Source organism: Sapajus apella, unplaced genomic scaffold, assembly GCF_009761245.1.
Source record: "Sapajus apella isolate SASKATOON/1434 unplaced genomic scaffold, GSC_monkey_1.0 scaffold31, whole genome shotgun sequence".
Classification (NCBI taxonomy): domain Eukaryota; kingdom Metazoa; phylum Chordata; class Mammalia; order Primates; family Cebidae; genus Sapajus; species Sapajus apella.
The window spans coordinates 9,269,998-9,288,736 of record NW_022436971.1 but is presented as its reverse complement, the minus strand read 5'-3'; positions in this window follow the sequence as shown (position 1 = coordinate 9,288,736).

Genomic DNA, 18,739 nt, shown 5'->3' with positions numbered 1-18,739 from the left:
ATTAGGATAATAATAATAATAATAATCTCCTTCTTTCAGGACTATTAGAAATAGATTGAAATAATGTACAGGAAATCAATTCTGTGTATGATAAACCCCAGTGTGTTGGTCAGCTCAGGCTCCCATAACAAAACACCACTGACTGGGTGGCTTGGCCACAGAAATTTTTCTCACAGTTCCAGAGGTTGGCAATCCAAGATCGAGGAACCAGCATGGTTCGTTATTTTCTGGTGAGGCCTCTCACCTTGGCTTGTAGACAGCCACCTTCTCACTGTGTCCTCAGGTGACCTTTTCTATGTGTGTGCACATCTCAGGTGTCTCTTTCTCTTCTTATAAGACTCAGACCTCCCCCACCCTCCCTTATAACCTCATTTAACCTTAATTACCTCCTCAATGGCCCTATCTCCAAATACAGTCACATTGGGGGCCAGGGATTCAACTTATGAATTTGAGGGGACATCATTCAATCCATAACATCTGGTATTCATGTAAACCATATCATCATCAACACCCGTACTCAGTGCTCACCTCAGAAACAAACATGAATCAGTCACAAAGTTTTTTCAAAGCAAAATGTTTGGAAAATGAATCATGAATTTGTAGGTACATTTCCAAAGTCAAACTGAAATGTTTCCTTTGACCTTTTCTTTATTCACCCACATCCCAGCTACACTTCTTAGCCCTCAGGAGCCAATGTCAAGACTGGTTTTCTTGGTGAGAAATGCCCTGAGATGCAGAATCATTTTTCCCAGGGAGCAAGCTGGCCCTACTCTCAGCTCTGAGCCTTTCCAAGCTTCTGAGGCAAGACCCCACATTCAGGCCTTGGACTCCAGGGCTTTCTCTCCTCAACTTCTCACTTGAAGTTCTGCCTTTAGTACCAGCAACACAGCAGATGATACATTCAGCTCAGCATAGCTGGCTACCTGGGAATAACTCTTTCTGTTTACCTGAAAGCTTGCCTGGTGTTGAAAGGCACAAATAAAAAGTCACTCTTCCGAATAGAAATATCATTTCGAGTCATTTCCTTCAGGAGCTATTTCAGCCAGGTGTTCCCATGGCCATGGAGTGCAGAAAGAGACTGACCTGGCAGACCTATGAGGATGTGAGGAAGCTTGCCAGGGACATGAATCTAAGATCATTATCCTTGTTCAGCCTGGGAATGAATATGAATCCAAGGCTACCATGCAGCACATGGCAACAGGAGTGGAACTGAAATGCCTATCTTCAAGGTAGCTCTTGATTGAGCTAGCTTTGTGCTCTTTCAAAGCTTGTTCTGGTCCTGAACTATCTCTGATGAAAAGTGACATACATCAGAAAAGGAGCAATTGACACTTCTTTTTACATTCGCCGGGGCTGCTTAGCCCAGGTCACAGGGCAGATGGAACTTGAGAGCTGAAGAAGAGAGGTCAACCTGCAACTGAGGCTTGGCCGGGGGCTGAGGCTGAAGGCAGCCGAATGGAATGTCCTCTGGTAGGGGCCAGGGGTCACACGCCCAGCTAAATTCATGCCCCTTAATTATTTAGAATTATTGCTATCATTTTTCCTTTTTGTTTCTCTAGGTAGAGTAATTCATTTACACAAATGCAATGACAAGAACAGCCAATACAAGGCACTGGGAATGCAGAGATCAATTAGAGACTTAAAAAAACTCTAAATCGAGAGGAGGACATGACAGCTGGGTGGGTGTCAGGTTTTGTTTCTTCAGCTGCTTAAATGTGTCACTGAAGTCCCATCTCTCTGCTCTACCTAACACAGCCTCAGTTCCAGCCTGAAGCCCTTGCTGAGTTAAAATGATTGCCAGTAGTCAATGGGCCTATTCATGTTCTTGTCTGTACCTCCCTTCAAACCATAAAACCTTCTGTATGGGGCTAGTGCAGATGCACAACTCTGGCCCAATAATTGTTGTCAGTGAAATGCCATCAGGTGATGGATTTAAGGATGGGATCCTGAACATTGCTGTTTCTAGAAGGGGTTGGAGGTCCCGGGATTGTCTTAGACTAAGCAGAGTTCTCAAATGAGCAGCATGAAAACACATTGATGGTCTACAGTGGAAAGACAGAATGACATTCTGGAGGCAACAGTAGCTGAGACCAGATTATAGGCAATTCTTCCTGTTATTTGAATCCATATTACTTGAAATTGACATGCATGTAGTTTAACAAAAATCAATTCTTGTTTGCATGCTTGTGATGACAAAATGAGTAACAATTCTCCCTCCCCCAACTCTGGGTCTCAAGTCTTAGAGACAATCCTAAAAAGTCTTATAACTATTTCTTGTTGGATTTAGATCTTTGTCTTTAAGTAACACACTTATATTGATTTTTTCTGATGAATGTATTTAAACATTATTTATGACATTTCTCTACTGACAGGTGAGGATTTAGCATCTCTTTCCTGCCTCCAACCACCACTACGCACACACACCCTTCCCTTTCCCTGATTCCTGGGGTATGCACACTACTGCCGGCAGACCAGATCCAGCCACCTGCCTGTTTTTTTGTGATCCCTGAGATTAGGATGGCTTTTACATTTTTAAAAAGTTGTAGGCTGGGTGCAGTGGCTCACTCCTGTAATCCCAGCACTTTAGAAGGCCGAGGCAGGTGGATCACCTGAAGTCAGGAGTTCAAGACCAGCCTGGCCAACATGGCAAAACTCTATCTCTACTAAATGTTCAAAAATTAGCCAGGTGTGGTGGCAGGTGCCTGTAATCCTAGCTACTCAGGACGCCGAGGCAGGAGAATAGCTTGAACCCAGGAGGCAGAGGTTGCAGTGAGCTGAGATCACGCCACTGCATTCCGGCCTGGGCAACAAGAGCGAGACTCTGTCTCAAAAAAAATAAAAAGTTGTAAACAGAAACAAAAACAAAAATATGCTACAAAGCCTGTATGTGGCCCACAAAACCTGAAATACTGTCTTGCCTTTTACAGAAGGTTTGCCAAACCCTTATGTACCCTTCCAAAATAGTAGCATTTAAATTTTGGCAAAATTAGTAATCCATTTTTGCATTATTATGATGAAGTAAATATTGTTTATTGTGGATTTAAGTCCTGTGATAATATTCCCTTTTTTGTACAATATTTTAAAAATGTGGCATTAATAGTTGTACTGACCAGCCCAGGTGTTCATCTATTCTCAGTCTTTGCCAGGCTCTAATCGATGTTTCATATGTCCATTAACATTCCTTTTAAAATATCAAGACTATCATCTAATGCACCTGCTCATTTTTCATCTCAAAAACCTCTTTCCTGGGTCCGCCTGGCTTTCTGTTTCACCTTACTTTCTGTTTCCAGGCACAAATGCCATTCTGGTGCTTTACTGGACCATTTCTTGAATCCTCTATCTTCTCCATCTTCTCTTTTCTTGGTATATACCTTCTTTTTTTTTTTCCAGGCGAACCTTCTCCAGTAACCTCCCAAGAAAGAAAATATATAAAAGGTGGTGCTTTTTTTAGAACCTTGATATCTAAAGTTGTCTTTATTCTATTCTCACACCCTTGACATTTGGCTAGATGAAGAATTCTACTTTGAATTGGGATTTCAATCTCAGAATGATAAAGTTAGGACTCCATTGTCTTTTAGTATCCTTGTCTTTCATTCCCATTTAAGAGCAGGTCACTGGCAGCCTCTGTGTCTGTGTGTCTAAGCTGCTTGGTTGCTTGACTTCACTGTGCGGGGACAGCGGGAGGGAGGGTGAGTGAGACGAACTGGCCACTTGTTAGGATATTCCCAGGTGCCCACATCTGGACGTCTCATATCTGAGCTGTTTCATTCCTAGAGACAAGACTCCTGCATTTTCCACCCAAGGAGTGCACATCTGGCTTGCCGGAGTTTTCGGGAAGAAGGTTGAATCCATTTCCCCTTAACCCTCTTGCTTTCTGAACTGTCTTCTGCCCCCTCCCTCTCCCATATCTGGTGTCTGAGGCTATAGGTCGCCATTTTGGTTTCTCTAAGAAAATAAACTGTGGTCTTTTGCTTGGTTATTTAAGGTCTGGGAGGAGACTTGGAGGCGCAAATATTTCCCATATGATACTAAACCAAACCAGTGGTTTTCACTCACGCTTCCTTCACTTCTACTCCCTTCCTCCCGCAGTCTGTGGTTCCTGGCAAGCCCAGGTGCAAAGCTCCCTGACGGTTCTTTGGGACTTTGTGGTTTGCTTCACAAGAACCTCGGGTGCTACTTTTTCCTCTCTGCCTCTCTTCTGTTCTACTTTGATCTTCAAACAGTCTGATTTTCCTGCATCCTCAGTTATTCATTCTGGTAAAGGAGCAGGACAGAATTGAAAGATGGGACTGAAAACAAAACCTTCTTTCTTTCTTTCTTTTTTTTTTTTTAAAGACAGGGTTTCACCATGCTGGTCAGTCTGGTCTTGAACTCCCGACCTCAGGTGATCTGCCTGCCTTGGCTTCCAAAGTGCTTGGATTACAGATGTGAGCCACTACACCCGGTCAAAAACCTTCTTTTTTTAAGGAGGACTAAGGAGCGAGTTGTAGGGAATAGTCTGTAGTAAGACATATTGAGAAATGATAGTGTCTCAGCCTTTGTTCAAAATTTGAGTTGTGATGTCCCGACTCTGTGCTAGAGGATGAATATGTATGACTTGGTCTCTGTACTCAGAGGCTGGGATCGGTGAGAGGGTAGATAGGAGAATGAACATGATGTAACTCCCAGAGAAAATGCACTGAAGGAAAGAAGTCTAGGAGCTGAAAACTCCAGACAAGAGACATTTGGTTCAGGAGGTTGGAGAAAACTTCCTGGTAAAGAGTGAGCATAGCTGAGTAGGTTGAACTTTCCAGTTAGTTGAATAAAGTAGTTGTTTTTAAATTTCCTGGAGTCTCATATAGGCTGGTCAATCTCATCTTTTCTTAATCCTGGGACCTTGGGGTATCCTCCAAGCCTGGACCCTGCCCTGTGGATACAGTTCAGCCTATCAGTACATGCGGGATGGTGCTCTGTGTCCCAGCTGTGGAGTGCAAGGATAACATAGAAACCAGTGCTTCCCGACTCTTACCGTGTGCTAGGAATTGTGCTGCTTCTCATGCGTTTATCTCATAAAATGTTCATTGTGATTTTATGAGCTGGCTAGGTACTTTTATACTATTCCCACTTCATAAATGAAGAAACCTAGAGTTAGAGAAGTGAAATCTTTTGCCAAAATATCTGCTATATATGGTAGGACCAGAAACTGAAGCTTAGTTATTTTGAATTACATGCTTATATTCTCAACCACTAAGACATATCATGTCCCATTGTTTAGGATTGCCCTTTTCTCTGGGAAGGGAGTGAAATGCTGTGCACACTGGGAGCAGTGGTGTGCTAGATGCAGAAATGCACACTTAACTCAGAGTTCAAAACCAGCTCAGGCAGGCCCTGCTCAGGGCCAAGTCTGTAAACTGGGAGGTGTCTGGGTTCATGCAGGGTAAACGCTCATTCCCAGGTCTCAAGAAAATGCCATCTAAACAAGCAAGGACTTTACTCTAAGCCCTTCCCAGAGCACAGAATATGAAAGGCATTGGAGAAATAAGGACTTCCTGCCCATAGCTCTGAGTTGGTTAATGCATTGATGGGTCAGGAGCCACTGGCCTCCAAGGTTTATTAGTGCAGTCTTTGAGCCGACCCAAACTGCAGGCACTCCAGACCGAGGCCACAAACCGTGAGGCCGGGGCTCAGTCAGTCTCCCTGCTTCTGAATCACCCCACAGTACAGACAGACCCTGTGGCTTCAGGGAGAGTTATGAGCTCTGGCATCCTGTAGTGAAAGAAACAGGCGTCTTCCCTCAGTCAACTGCCCTTGACACACCAAATACATGATTCACGATTCATGAGAATTGTTTCTTTCTTCGGACGGAACCCTTGGCTTTGCTTTGGGCCCAGGAATAAATTGGCCACAATCAACTCTCCTGAAGAAGTGGTTTCCCCACCACATAATTCTTGCTGAGGACAATGGCTTTGCTCACTGTGGTACAGGGGAAGTTTAACCAAAGGAAAAACTGAGCCCGCACTGATAAAATATCACTGTTATCAAGGGACTGCCAGGCATGAGAGTTGAAGCACCCTCGCCTTGTGGTGACTTCAGGAGCACCCTTTGTATACATTTTCCAACGGCCCCTAAGCATGGATATCCCCTCCCCCTAACACACACAAGCAGTATTGACAATGATGGAGTTCAAGCAATTCAGCCTTTCTAACTGAAGCTTATTCTCCAACCCTTCCTTATCCCCCACATAATTCATGATGTTGCCTTTACCATCTGGCAGTCGCCTCTCTAGAACAGGCTGTGTGGCATTGCTGACACCACATATGACTTGGAGGGGCTGCTAGTGTTGACTATTGAATTTCTACCATGCGTTGAAGAACTGTAATAGATGATTACATTTGTTCTCTCTTTTAATCCCCAAAGAACTATCAGGAGAGTAGTATTTTTTTTTTTATTTCTACAAAGAGTTTCAAAGAGTTAAGCAAATTTTTAACATGACATAACTATAGTGTAGGACTTTAATGAGGACTATCTGAAGCAACGGAACATATGTAAGCTGCCACCTAGATGTCGCTGCCTGTGTTAATCTGGGAACCAGGTCTGAGAAAAAAGAAAATGAAACCTAGGTATGTTTTTGTATGGAATTTGGATAAATCTGCTGTTTCCACTAAATCCCAAAGTGCCATGGTTTTCTGACTCAGAAGCAGAAATACCTATGTGTGGGCCCCAAGTGGGGAGTGTTGCCCAGTCTGGCCAAGACCTTCACTTACGGGGAGACACTTTAAGTGTGGTGATGGAATGATGGCAGATAGGAAGTCTACCTTTCATCCTAAAGAAAGGAGAAAAGTGACTCAGGGCTGGCTCTCCAGCCCCTCTCCCTGCCCAGCCAATCAAGGTGGGTACCACTGAGGCCCTGTCACACGGCAATGCCATGCCCTCACCACAGACCAAGGCTCTCCTGGTCATCTAGACTAAAATATCACCTTACTCTGAGAACAGCAGGCCCAGGAGATGATCTTGCTCACCTTCTCACTATTGCTCAGTCTCCTCTATCTTAACTACTTCATGGGTGTATATGCGTGTGTTTGTGTGTGTGTGTGTGTATGTATGTATATATATATATATATATATATGATTTGTCATATATAAATCATATATATATATATATGATTTGTCCCTTTAAACACAATCTATTGTATTTTATTCTATTAGACAAATCCATTAGATAAGTATTTAGTTTGATATAGTAGATACACACTGAGCTTGCACAAAATGAGCTTTAGTTATATGAGGAAATATTAGAACATCTTTTTTTCTAAGTTTTTATTTGATATGTGGTTTATAACACATACAATAAATTTACAACAGATTATGTATATATTTTCCAGGCACTGTGGTTCACACCTGTAATTACAACACTTTGGGAGACAAGGCAGGTGGATCATCTGAGCTCAGGAGACCAGCCAGGCCAACATGGAGAAATCGTCTCTCTACTAAAAATACAAAAATTAGCCGGGTTTTGTAGTGTCACCTATAGTCCCAGCTACTCAGGAGGCTGAGACAGGAGAATTACTTGAACCCAGGAGGTGGAGGTTGCAGTGAGCTGAGATCGTGCCATTGCACTCCAGCCTGGCCAGGCAACAGAGCAAGACTCTGTCTCAAAAAAATAAAAATAGGCCCTAGGAAAGAGGGAAAGGGGTACAGAAGGAAAAGTGAGTTATTGGATAGCAATAGTGTTTAGATAAACATTAATTGTTTAGACATTTAAACTGTCAGTAGACCTTATTTTTAATTATTTCATTATTGTCATCAGCGGGATTATTTAAATACATTTATTTGACTTTTTAGAGTTTTATCTTTCCTTTTATTTTTACAGGATTTTGGAATTGCTCAGCAGTTGTATTTAGAACATTGTTTCTAGGTATAGAATCATCCCATGCAGTGAACGAAGGCTCAACTCTGTTAGAAGCTTTCCTCACTCCCTGACACAGCCTCTCCATAAGGCAGTAACTTAGAGCCTGAGGAGGCAGTGGCAGGTGAGGTGAGGCTGAAGCTTCATTCTTCAGACAAGTACAGACCTGCTTCCCTGGCGGCAGGAGGAGACGGCATTTCCTTCCATATCTCTTGCTTCCGTGGGGGCCATACCTGCAGTGTCCTCACCTTTCCTCTTTTCCTTCACTCAGAGAATCAAGGCAATGCCCATCCTAGTCGGAGTCATCCCGGAGCTCTTACTCCCTCATCATCATTTGACACACCTCTTCCTAGATCATCAGATTGTTCTCTGGATTCCACCTCCTAAAAATTCTGCTTGTGGCCTCCCTTCTGCTTCAATTCTGTGGCCTTTCATTCTCCATCAGTTAGTGCCCAGATTACCATGACAGCTTCCTAGCCTTCCTTCCTGCTTCCATACTGACATTTTCTACCAATCTCCATTCTACAGAGCTACTTTTTAAAAGCAATAATGTGATCCAATCACTGCTGTTGTTGCAATAACCTTCACTGCCTCCCCACCTCCTAGCCTGTTAAACGAGGATCTCCATAATCTGGCCCCAAGCTTAAGCTCCCACCACTCCCTGCCATGCCACCAACATTCCAAGTGTACACAATGCCATTGCCCTGTTTGTTTCTAGACCTTGCTCAAATGTGCCAGGTATCCTTCCCTTTCCTTCTCGAATGCAAAATCCTTCCTGACCTACAAAACCTTGCTCCGTGTCACTCTTGTGACTCACTTCCTAGACCACGGGAAGAACTGATCACATTCTTTTCTGCATGCCTACTGCACCATAGCACTTATCACTCTGTTGTCACTGTATGTTTACACAACTATCTATCCTATTGGACTAAGAGCTCCTTGAGGTCAGGGATTATGTCCTATCCTTGCACTCTCCACTCCAGCGGCTCCAGACAGTTCTGAGTATCACAGTAGTTCAGCCAAATTCTTTCCTTCGCTGTAGATCTTCACTGGCTCAACTCCTCATAAAAACCATGGGATTTCTCCCACTGCGAAATTTAAGGGCACTTCAGTAATGACCATTATTGGATCTAAACAGGACTGGCTTACCACCAACACAGTGCCACTACGGGTTAAGAAATGCACATTGTTTTGGAATCTGGAAACAAGCTCTCCTAGCTGAAGCACTGGATTCTGGTCAAAGTAGCACTCCAGGGAACCACTACCACTCATTCACAATTGGGCTGTAGGATAAAAATGTTTTCCACCCTTAGCCTCAACACTCTGTCAGTGATTCAGAGACCTCCAGACATATGTTGAAATGGCAAACACTGTCAGAAATAATTGGTGCATATGGGAAAGGGAGGTGGAACTTAGCAATACTGAAATACATTTGGGAGATTAACATATTTCGTGGGTCCAAGAACAAAGGTATTTGAAGTGAAATCCCCACAGGCAGAAGCAACTAGGGAGGGACTGTCTGCATCTTAGGTACATTCTGTTATCATCACCAAGGTGGAGTGAATAAGTTTGTTCCACACTCCACACCAGAAAGCTGTCCCTTTCTCTCTTCTCCTCTTTGAGCTTCCTTGTATACTCCTCCTTCCTTCCCCTTAATCAGTTACTCATCTCCAGGGGCATGTAAGTTCCTCTGCATCTTTTTCAGAGACTGTGTGAATAAAGAGTAGCATGGGCCTCTAGGTAATGAAAGAGAGATGGAGCTATAGGAGGAAGACGCTAAGAGCATGAAAGGGGAGCCTTAGCTGGCAACTGCTTGTGCCCAGCCTCAACTGTTAGTCTTTCAGCAACTCTACTAGCAAAACAAGAGATTGGCCAATGCTCCAAAAACTCAGCCTTAGCTGCTCCAGAAGACAGATCTTTCTGGCTCTAGCTAGAACTAAGTGGGTAGAAGAACCCTGGAGAAGTACCTCCCTCTAACTATACGTTAGTGGCCTCATCCATGGAGAATCGAATGGAGAGATAACATTTGTCATCTGAAGGTAAAAGCTGCCTGCAGCTGGTAAGGCTTATGGCTGAGCCATGGTATCTGGTTGGCTTTACTGAAAGCAGGCACAGGTTCTTATATTGGGTTTAAGACTTCTACATATGGTTATGCAGGTAGTGCTTTGCTCAAATTTAGAAGATGCCACTTGCATGAACTCTACTAGGTGATATTCAGATGCATCCAACTTAAATGGAGCCCCCTAGAGTTGAACAATGCATAAGCTACGCAGTGATGAGTGGCAGCTCTGCCTAGGGAGAGCTTCACATCTACCAGAGTAATCCTGTACTTCCTGTAACATAACTCCATGGTTCAGTTGGATAGGTTGCTTTCTGGTTGAAAAGAACATATGCAAATTGTGGTGATCTTCTCTTCCAGAATAAAAATTAGGACCCATGGTTGGCAAAAGACTCTATGATTTATGATGTCGCTGTTAGTGTGTACTTTTAAAGAGTACAAAAATATATTACTTTCAGTCAAATGATTAAATATTTTTTTTTATCAAAAAGTATGAACTCAACAGTATATTGGAGTGATCTTGGAAAGCTTGGAGGTGTTCAAAGCTTATGCAGATAAGGCAGTAAAAAGACATCGGATTCACCAATTCAGTCCACCATAACAAAATACCACAGACTGGGGGGTTACACAATGAAAATTAATTTTCTCCTAGTTCTGGAGGCTGGAAAATCCAAGTTCAAGGTGCCGGCCAATTTGTTTCCTAGTGAAGGCTCTCTTTCAGGCTGGCAGACGTCCACTTTCACTTTGTGTCCTCACATGGTGGAGAGTGCCAGAGAGAAAGCTAGTGAGCCCTGGCTTATAAGGGCACCAGCCCTATCAGTCTAATGCCTCTTATGACTTTATGTTCTTACGACCTCGTCTAACATTTACCACCTCATCGCAAGCCCTGTCTCCAAATATAGTCACATTCAGAGTTAACCTGTCAATATACAAATTTGGAGGTGGGGACACAAACATTTATTTCATAATAGATATTAGATATTGTTAACTTGCCTCATAAACCCTAACACAATATAAAGCCATCCCCTAAAATGGCTCCCCCTAATCTCTACTCCCTGATATCCATACCTTTGTATGGACATCGAACACTGAATAAGACGGAGTTCCATAACCTGTGCCCTTTCTCCTTGCTCTTTTAAATCACTTGCTCTAGGGGAAGCTGGCTGCCATCTGGCAAGATCAACAGAGCAGCTCTATCAATACTGGTTTATTAGTGACCTGCAAAGTTTTGATTCAAGTTGTGTTGGCAGAAACACTACCAAGCTTGCATAGAAAGGAGAACGTATAAAATGGAAAAGGGTCTTTGGACAATTAAACTTTTTAAGGCAGGAAACAGACCACAAAGAGTACTCAGGTACAAAAATATGTTGCCTTCGTGGAAAAGGAAGAATGACAAAAATGGTAGAATCAAGAGCTCAGAAGATGGAATCAAGAACCATGCAGAATAATTCTTGGGTAGGAATGGAATGGAATCTTAGGGAACTTTCAGTGAGAGCCTGGCTGGGTTTCAGAATTGCCCTTAATCCGTGACTCTCATGTACCTCCATTTCCCCCTTTATTGAGGACACGTGTCTGTAGTGGTCATCTTATGCCTGCCCGACTATTGTTTGTTTGTTGGGTGCGTGGTGGGAGACAACAGGTGTCTTCATTTCTTAGATAAACTGATTTGGAGAAGTTGCATTCAAGGAACCAGGCCTAAGGAGACTTGTCTGCACCTGATTTAGATAATGAACTCTTGGATGTGGAGCTGATGCTATAATGGGAAGAGATTTTGGAGGCCTGGGCAGAGAGTGAGTATGTTTTACACGTGCAACATGAATCATAGGGTAGGCAACTTCCCAGAAGGCCCTGGTGATTCCTGAATCTGAGGCCCATGCTTTTGTACAGCTCCTCCAGTCTTGGAATAGAGCTGACCTGTGTCACTGACACAAAATTTGTGGAAATGATGACGTGCAACTTTGAGGCTGGGTTGTAGAAGACACTGCAGTTTTCACCTTGCTCTGTCTTGGATCCTTGGTCTGGTGCAAGCCAGAGCTTCCATGCCATGAAGACATTCAGGCATTGGGAGAAGTCTTTTGGTGATGAACCAAGGCCTCTTGCCTGAAACTAGTAATAACTTGGCATCATGTGAGAGGCTATCTTATAAGTGTATTCTTCAGCCTCCATCAAGCCTTCTCCTGGGAGACCCTAACCTATAGCCATGCAGCTAAGCTGCTTCCAAGCTTGTGACCCACAAAACTTGTGAGAAGTAATAATTACTTACTATTGTTCTAGGCTGCTAAGCTTTACAATAATTTTTTATATAATGAGAGATGACTGATATATGCACGATGTAATTCTTGATCAAAAAATGGATAAATTAAGAAGCAATAAATGAAATAAAATTAAAAGGCAGTCATATCTCAAGGATCCCTGGCCTAAGGTTAGAAGACCCAGGATCACTCTCTGTGGTGTCATTAAACACAGAGCCAATTTGGCCAAGGGACATGTTTTCTGACCCCAGGCCTTTGGTTTCTCATTTGCGAAAAGGTACTCGACGTAAATGACCTAAAGAAGACATTATGGCTCAGGCACATAGAGACATTCTCTAGTTTCTTCAATCAGGCAGTACCAAGGTCCAGAGTATGCAGTAGCTTCTGGGTTGAGTTAAAGCCTACATAGCCAGACTGGTACTTCTGTGGTGAGGGTGATAAACTGCATACAGACAGTTGTTCTCTAATACTACCTGTTTATCACCAGAGAAAAAGTGTCACCAGAATTTTCATGCAACATGAAGGAGAGCTCTTGGTTCCAAAGCTTTTGACAGTTGCAATGAGCGGCGATGTTTTGGAGAGAGAGCAGGATGGTGGAAGGACCTCTGGAGTTTAAAATCTTGCTCTGCTTCTAACTGTTGGTGTCACCTTGCACAAGAGACGTCATCATGTCCCAGCTTCAGTTTCCTTATCTATACAGTGGAGACAATGACAATAACGATCATAATGACAACTTGCAGGATTGTTGATATGGTTTCACTCTAGGTCCCCACCCAAATCTCATCTCAAATTGTAATCCTCACATGTCGAAGGGAGGGACCTGCTGGGAGGTGATTGGATTATGGGGGCAGATTTCTTCCTTGCTATTCTCGTGATAGTGAGTTCTCACAAGATGTGGTTAAGTGTCTGGGGCTTCTGTCTTTTCTCTCTCTCCTGCCGCCTGGTGAAGAAGGTGCGTGCTTCCCTTTTGCCGGTCGCCATAATTGTAAGTTTCCTAAGGCCTCCCCAGCCATATGGAACTGTGACTCAAACAAACCTCTTCCATTATAAATTACCCAGTCTCAGGTAGTATTTTTTTATTTTTTATTTTTGAGATGGAGTTTGTTACCCAGGCTGGAGTGCAGTGGTTCAATTTCGGCTCACTGCAAACTCTGCCTCCCAGGTTCAAGCGATTCTCCTGCCTCAGCCTCTCAAGTAGCTGGGATTACAGGTGTATACCACCATGCCCAGCTAATTTTGTATTTTTAGTAGGGACAAGTTTCACCATGTTGGTCAGGCTGGTTTTGAACTCCTAACCTCAAGTCATCCACCCACCTTGTCCTTTCAAAATGCTAAGATTACGGGTGTGAACCACTGTGCCTGGCCTCAGGTGCTATCTTTATAGCAGTGTGATAACTGACTAATACAGTTGTGAGCATTAAAGAGCAGATATGTATGAATAAAGGTGCTGTTGTTTATTTGTCCTTATTTTGGAAGGGTTGCTTTTTGGCAAGTGGTAGATTTAGTAGAGCTGCTTATGTTGAATTTTTGCCAAGGTGACATTTAATATATTAAGATTCAACTGACGCTTTAAATGTAAGATTTGGAGGGACACAAGGCATATCAACCCCTTCAAAAAGACAGTGTTAATAATGTGGTTTTTTTCCCCAAATTGTCACATGATGTCACAGAGTCAGCAGCACAAACTTCAATTTCCATTTTAATTTCTGTTAGAAAGAAATGCAAGCAAACAGACATACTTGTGCTGGGAAAAGCAATCCAAATGTTTCTTGGGACTTTTCTCTTAAAGAATAGCCATTCTAATAGACAAATAAGGAACTGATCATGTAGACTTTAGGGCCCAGTTTCAGTCTTCATCTATCTTCATGGCTCCAGGACCTTCACTGATGATACCTCCCCAGCCTGCAGGACCCTTTTCTTCAGCTTTCAAGGTTAAGCTTAAAGCACATTTCCTCTTTCCAGCCCTCCTTAATGTCTGCAGGCAGAATGAGCAGTCACCAGTCATTCCACTGCATGCTGTCCTAGTGTTATATTCATCCTGATCAAATACCTGACCCTAACTTTCCCTTTACACCAAAGACTGAGCTCCAGGAGGACAGAGGTCATTTGTATTTTCAGTTTGTCCTCTCTAGCTCATAGCATACTGATAGCTTTTAAGTGGTGTTTATATTGAAGAGGGAAGGAAAGGAGAGGACCAAAAGGGACAGAGGGAAACAAGGATAAAGGCAGAAAAGGAAAGAGAAAAGGGGGGAAGAGACAAGGGAGAAAGAATTATTGTTTTTCTGTTACTTATAGAAACCTTTCTGGTCAATTTTAGTTGAGGTTAATCATCAAAGTATTATTATCTTCATTTTATGGAGGAGGAAAGTGACACTTAGAAGTTGCCAAAAATTATGTTGCCTATAAGTGATGCATTGAACGGAAACACTACGGTAGGTAAAAGAAAAACAAAAACAAAAACAAAATCAGAAGGCCTGAAGAGAGGGCGATGAGGAATGAAGCCGGCTGAAGAGTTGGGCTATTTTGGGGTGACTGTAAGAATTGATGTTATTGGTGTGTACAACAAAATCCCAACCAACCATGTAATTAAGAGAGTTGTTGCATTGGGATTTTGTGAAGGGTGGGTACAGAAGTGGGGGATTGGAGTAGGAATCATTTTTCTTCAGCATTTTTGGAGCATCAGAGCTCCAAATCAATAACAAGGCCCCCAACATCAAACGTGACTGCAGGGGGAGTGAGACCGCAAGCCAGACCTGCACCCTCTTCGAATCTGGGCAGTAACTGATCTTGCCTCCTTGGACCTAAAGAAGGCTGCCAGCAGGCTGAGCAGAGGAAGCAGGTTTGCTTTCAATAGTCTTTCCCAGCCAGGACTGGGCCAGGTTGTGGAGGTTCTTCTGATCGAGCTGCGACTCATGCTCCTTTCCTAGGTTACTCCACTCTGCCCATCTGAATCACTGCTTTTTCTTTTTTCAGTCTGAATAACCTCTGTGTGATCTTTTCTCCTTTCATGGCTTCAGTTACAAGATAGAAACTGATAATTCCTCCATCTTAACTTCAACCCAGATTTCTCCCCTGAGCTCCGGACCCACACTTGGAACCAACTGGGCAGCTCTGGCTGTCTGTCAAACTCGTGCCTCAGGCTCTCCAAGCCCCCTTATCGGTGATGAATTGAAATTTTGTCCTCTGCTCAACTGTAAACAATCTATTCTAAACTTGGAGGTTAACTGATGAAACAGACATTATTATTTTTTTTTTTTTGAGACAGAGTCTTGCTCTGTCGCCAGGCTGGAGTGCAGTGGCACAATCGCAGCTCACTGCAATGTCCAACTCCCTGATTCAAGCTATTCTCCTGCCTCAGCCTCCTGAGTAGCTGGGATTACAGGCATGCGCAACCACGCACAGCTAATTTTTGTAATTTTAGTAGAGACAGGGTTTCGCCATGTTGGCCAGGATGGTCTCGATTTCCTGACCTCAAGTGATCCACCTGCCTCGGCCTCCCTAAGTCCCGGGATTACAGGTGTGAGCCACAGCACCTGGCCAACACAGACATGTTTTATATTGACTCTTAAAAATCTTAATATCCTGGCTGGGCACGTTCGCTCACACCTGTAATCTCAGCACTTTGGGAGGCCAAGGCAGGCAGATCATGAGGTCAGGAATTCAAGAGCTGCCTGGCCAAAATGGTGAAACCCGTCTCTACTAAAAATACAAAAATTAGCTGGGCATGGTGGTGCATGCCTGTAATCTCTGCTACTCCAAAGGCTGAAATAGGAGAATTGCTCAAACCGGGATTCGGGAGGTGGAGGTTGCAGTAAGCCAAAATTGCACCACTGCACTCCAGCTTGGACTACAGAGCATGCCTCCATCTCAAAAACAACAACAAAACAAACAAACAAAAGCCTTAATATTCCCCATTTAAAGACAGGGAAACTGAGTCCCACAGTTTACGTAAACCGAACCCAGAAGGTCAAAGTCTCCTCTAAGTTCACTCACATTAAGAACGGAGTTGAGCTATCAGCCCACATTTTTCTGAAGACTCTACCTATGGTTTTTAAATACAGGATTCTTGGAGAGGGTGGACTGCAGTTGGAATAATTCATTTAACCATGTTAGTATTTAATGCAAAGACATCTCTTGGGAACTTTGAAATTATTGGGGATGAAAGACTTGTGTAACTATCATTACCACTGCCTCTTGGTTTTGGATAATAACAGTTGCTGCCTCCAACCACCAGCTTCAGCCAAGCAGCCTCTAGAATTTGGTGTTTCAGATGTGTAAAAATAGGCCTCCATAACAACAATAATAACAACAACATAGTAATCCTCAACAACACCAAGGAAAGTTTTCTCTCAAATACTTGAAATGTATTTCCAATACTTGAATCAGAAATGTCAAGGAATATGTTGTCTTAGGCAAACTGCATTTACTTATGATAAACCAAAGATTTGCAAGCAGATATTTTAAAGAGACTCAGGATATTTCCTTTTTGTAGTTCAAAAGCCACTTGGTTTTAGGCCCATTCAGGCAAAGCAGTTATTATGGTCCCATGTGGGAAAAGGCGGGTGAGGCTGGAATGTGCGCAGTAAATATGAAACCCCATCTACAGAGCTTCACTTGCTCCTGCTGCTCTGGTGAGGCTAATTGGAGGAGAGCAACCTTTTTGAGAAAGGAAAGAAATTTCTGGATTTGAAGCAGATGTCTGAAGCTTGCCGAATCTACAATGCAGGCTTTTAAAAGAAATATTGCAATAATTAGGAGTCCGGTTTGAAGTCAATGTGTTGTTGTAAAAATTAAGGATGTTTACAGCTGTGGGAAGGTTCTCTTTAAAAACCCAATTCTGATTCCAATTTGCTAGCAAATTGCATCCTGGCCCCATGGAGGGAGTGATCAGGGGACCTGTTTAATAGATCAGGATGCTCAGTGTGCAACCAAGAGGCTGATTTTCACTTGCTGTTTATGAAATATAAATATGAACTCCCATGTATGATGCAGAATTCATTTGCAGAGTTTTATAACCCCAAAAGATAGTTTGAAAGTTGAAACCAAACAGAGTCTTTTCTCAATTGACTGAAAAACAAAAACAAACAAAAAACCCCAAAAGATTTAGCTTTCCTTGTGTGGTCCCTGGAATGGGAAATCTAGTATTTGCTAAAATTACCACCATTTCTCAGGTATTGGTTAGTGATAAAACAGCACATTATGTTCACTGTCAGGCTATTTAAGGACCACAGGTTAGACAATGTATGGACTGAATTTTCCTGCACTTGTGAATCATTATTAAGTATCTGGAAAAAGTAGTTTTACTTGCATGGATTAGAAGAGGAAAAGATGCTTACGTTTATTGGTCAGTCCAGAATGTGACATTAAGTAGAAAACATTGTATTAAAGGGGAATTGGAGTTAAATACACCTGAGTGCAAATCCAGTTTCCACACCTTAGTAGTTCAGTGTCCAGGAATTTTGAACGTTGATTCTTTAACTATACTGGGGATAATAGTATCTAATTTTTTAGATATTTTATATAGGTATATATTGTATAATATCTACCTTCATTGATGAGAATTGATTGTAATAGAGCATGTGAAACACTCACTGGGACATGGGCACACTCCAGGCACATAAGAAACAATGAACCCTCTCTCACGCACACATACTCTCAATACACACACTGTTTTATTTGCCAGGTCCTATATTCGCACATCAGGAGGTCAGTATCATTGTTGAGATGATATATCTTACAGCAGTGTAGAGGATTGGGAAGGAAATTATGTTAAGAGTCAATGGAATATTTCCCAATAACTCTTCTTTCTTTTTGTAATAGAATCCTCAAGTTCGCATTGGGCACAGGACTGTTCAGCTAGAGGATATCTTTCCCTGGGTCTTTGCCATATGACTAGGTTATGTCCAAAGGGATGCGAGTAGAAGTGATATATGCAATTTCGACATCATGCCACTTGTACTCCACCTCATTCTCTTCTTCCATTGGCAAGAACATGTAGACAAGGGTAGTGGAACCATTTTACCCTACAGATGAAGTCAACCCCCCCACTGAATATAGGGACAACCAAATAGAAGGAACATGGGTCCCTGGATGAGTTTTGCGGAGCAGACCTTCCTATACCTCTGGAAATATCTAACACTTCAGACTTCCACACGGGAGATAAAAATAAAGCAGGCCGGGCACGATGGCTGATGACTATAATCTGGCACTTTGAAAGGCTGAGGCAGATGGATCCCCTGGGGTCAGAAGTTCGAAACCAGCCTGGCTAACATGGCAAAAACCCATTTCTATTAAAAATACAAAAATTAGCTGGGCATGGTGACTGGCACCTGTAATCCCAGCTATTCAGAAGGCTGACACAGGAGAATCACTTGAATCCGGGGGTTGGAGGTTGCAATGAGCCAGATTGTGGCATATCACTACAGCCTGGGTGAAAGAGTGGGACTTCATCTAAAAAAAAAAAAAAAAAAAAAAAAAAAGCTATTTTGTTTCAGGCACTTTTATTTTGCTCATTGTTAAAGCCCCTAAACCAATATCCTATTA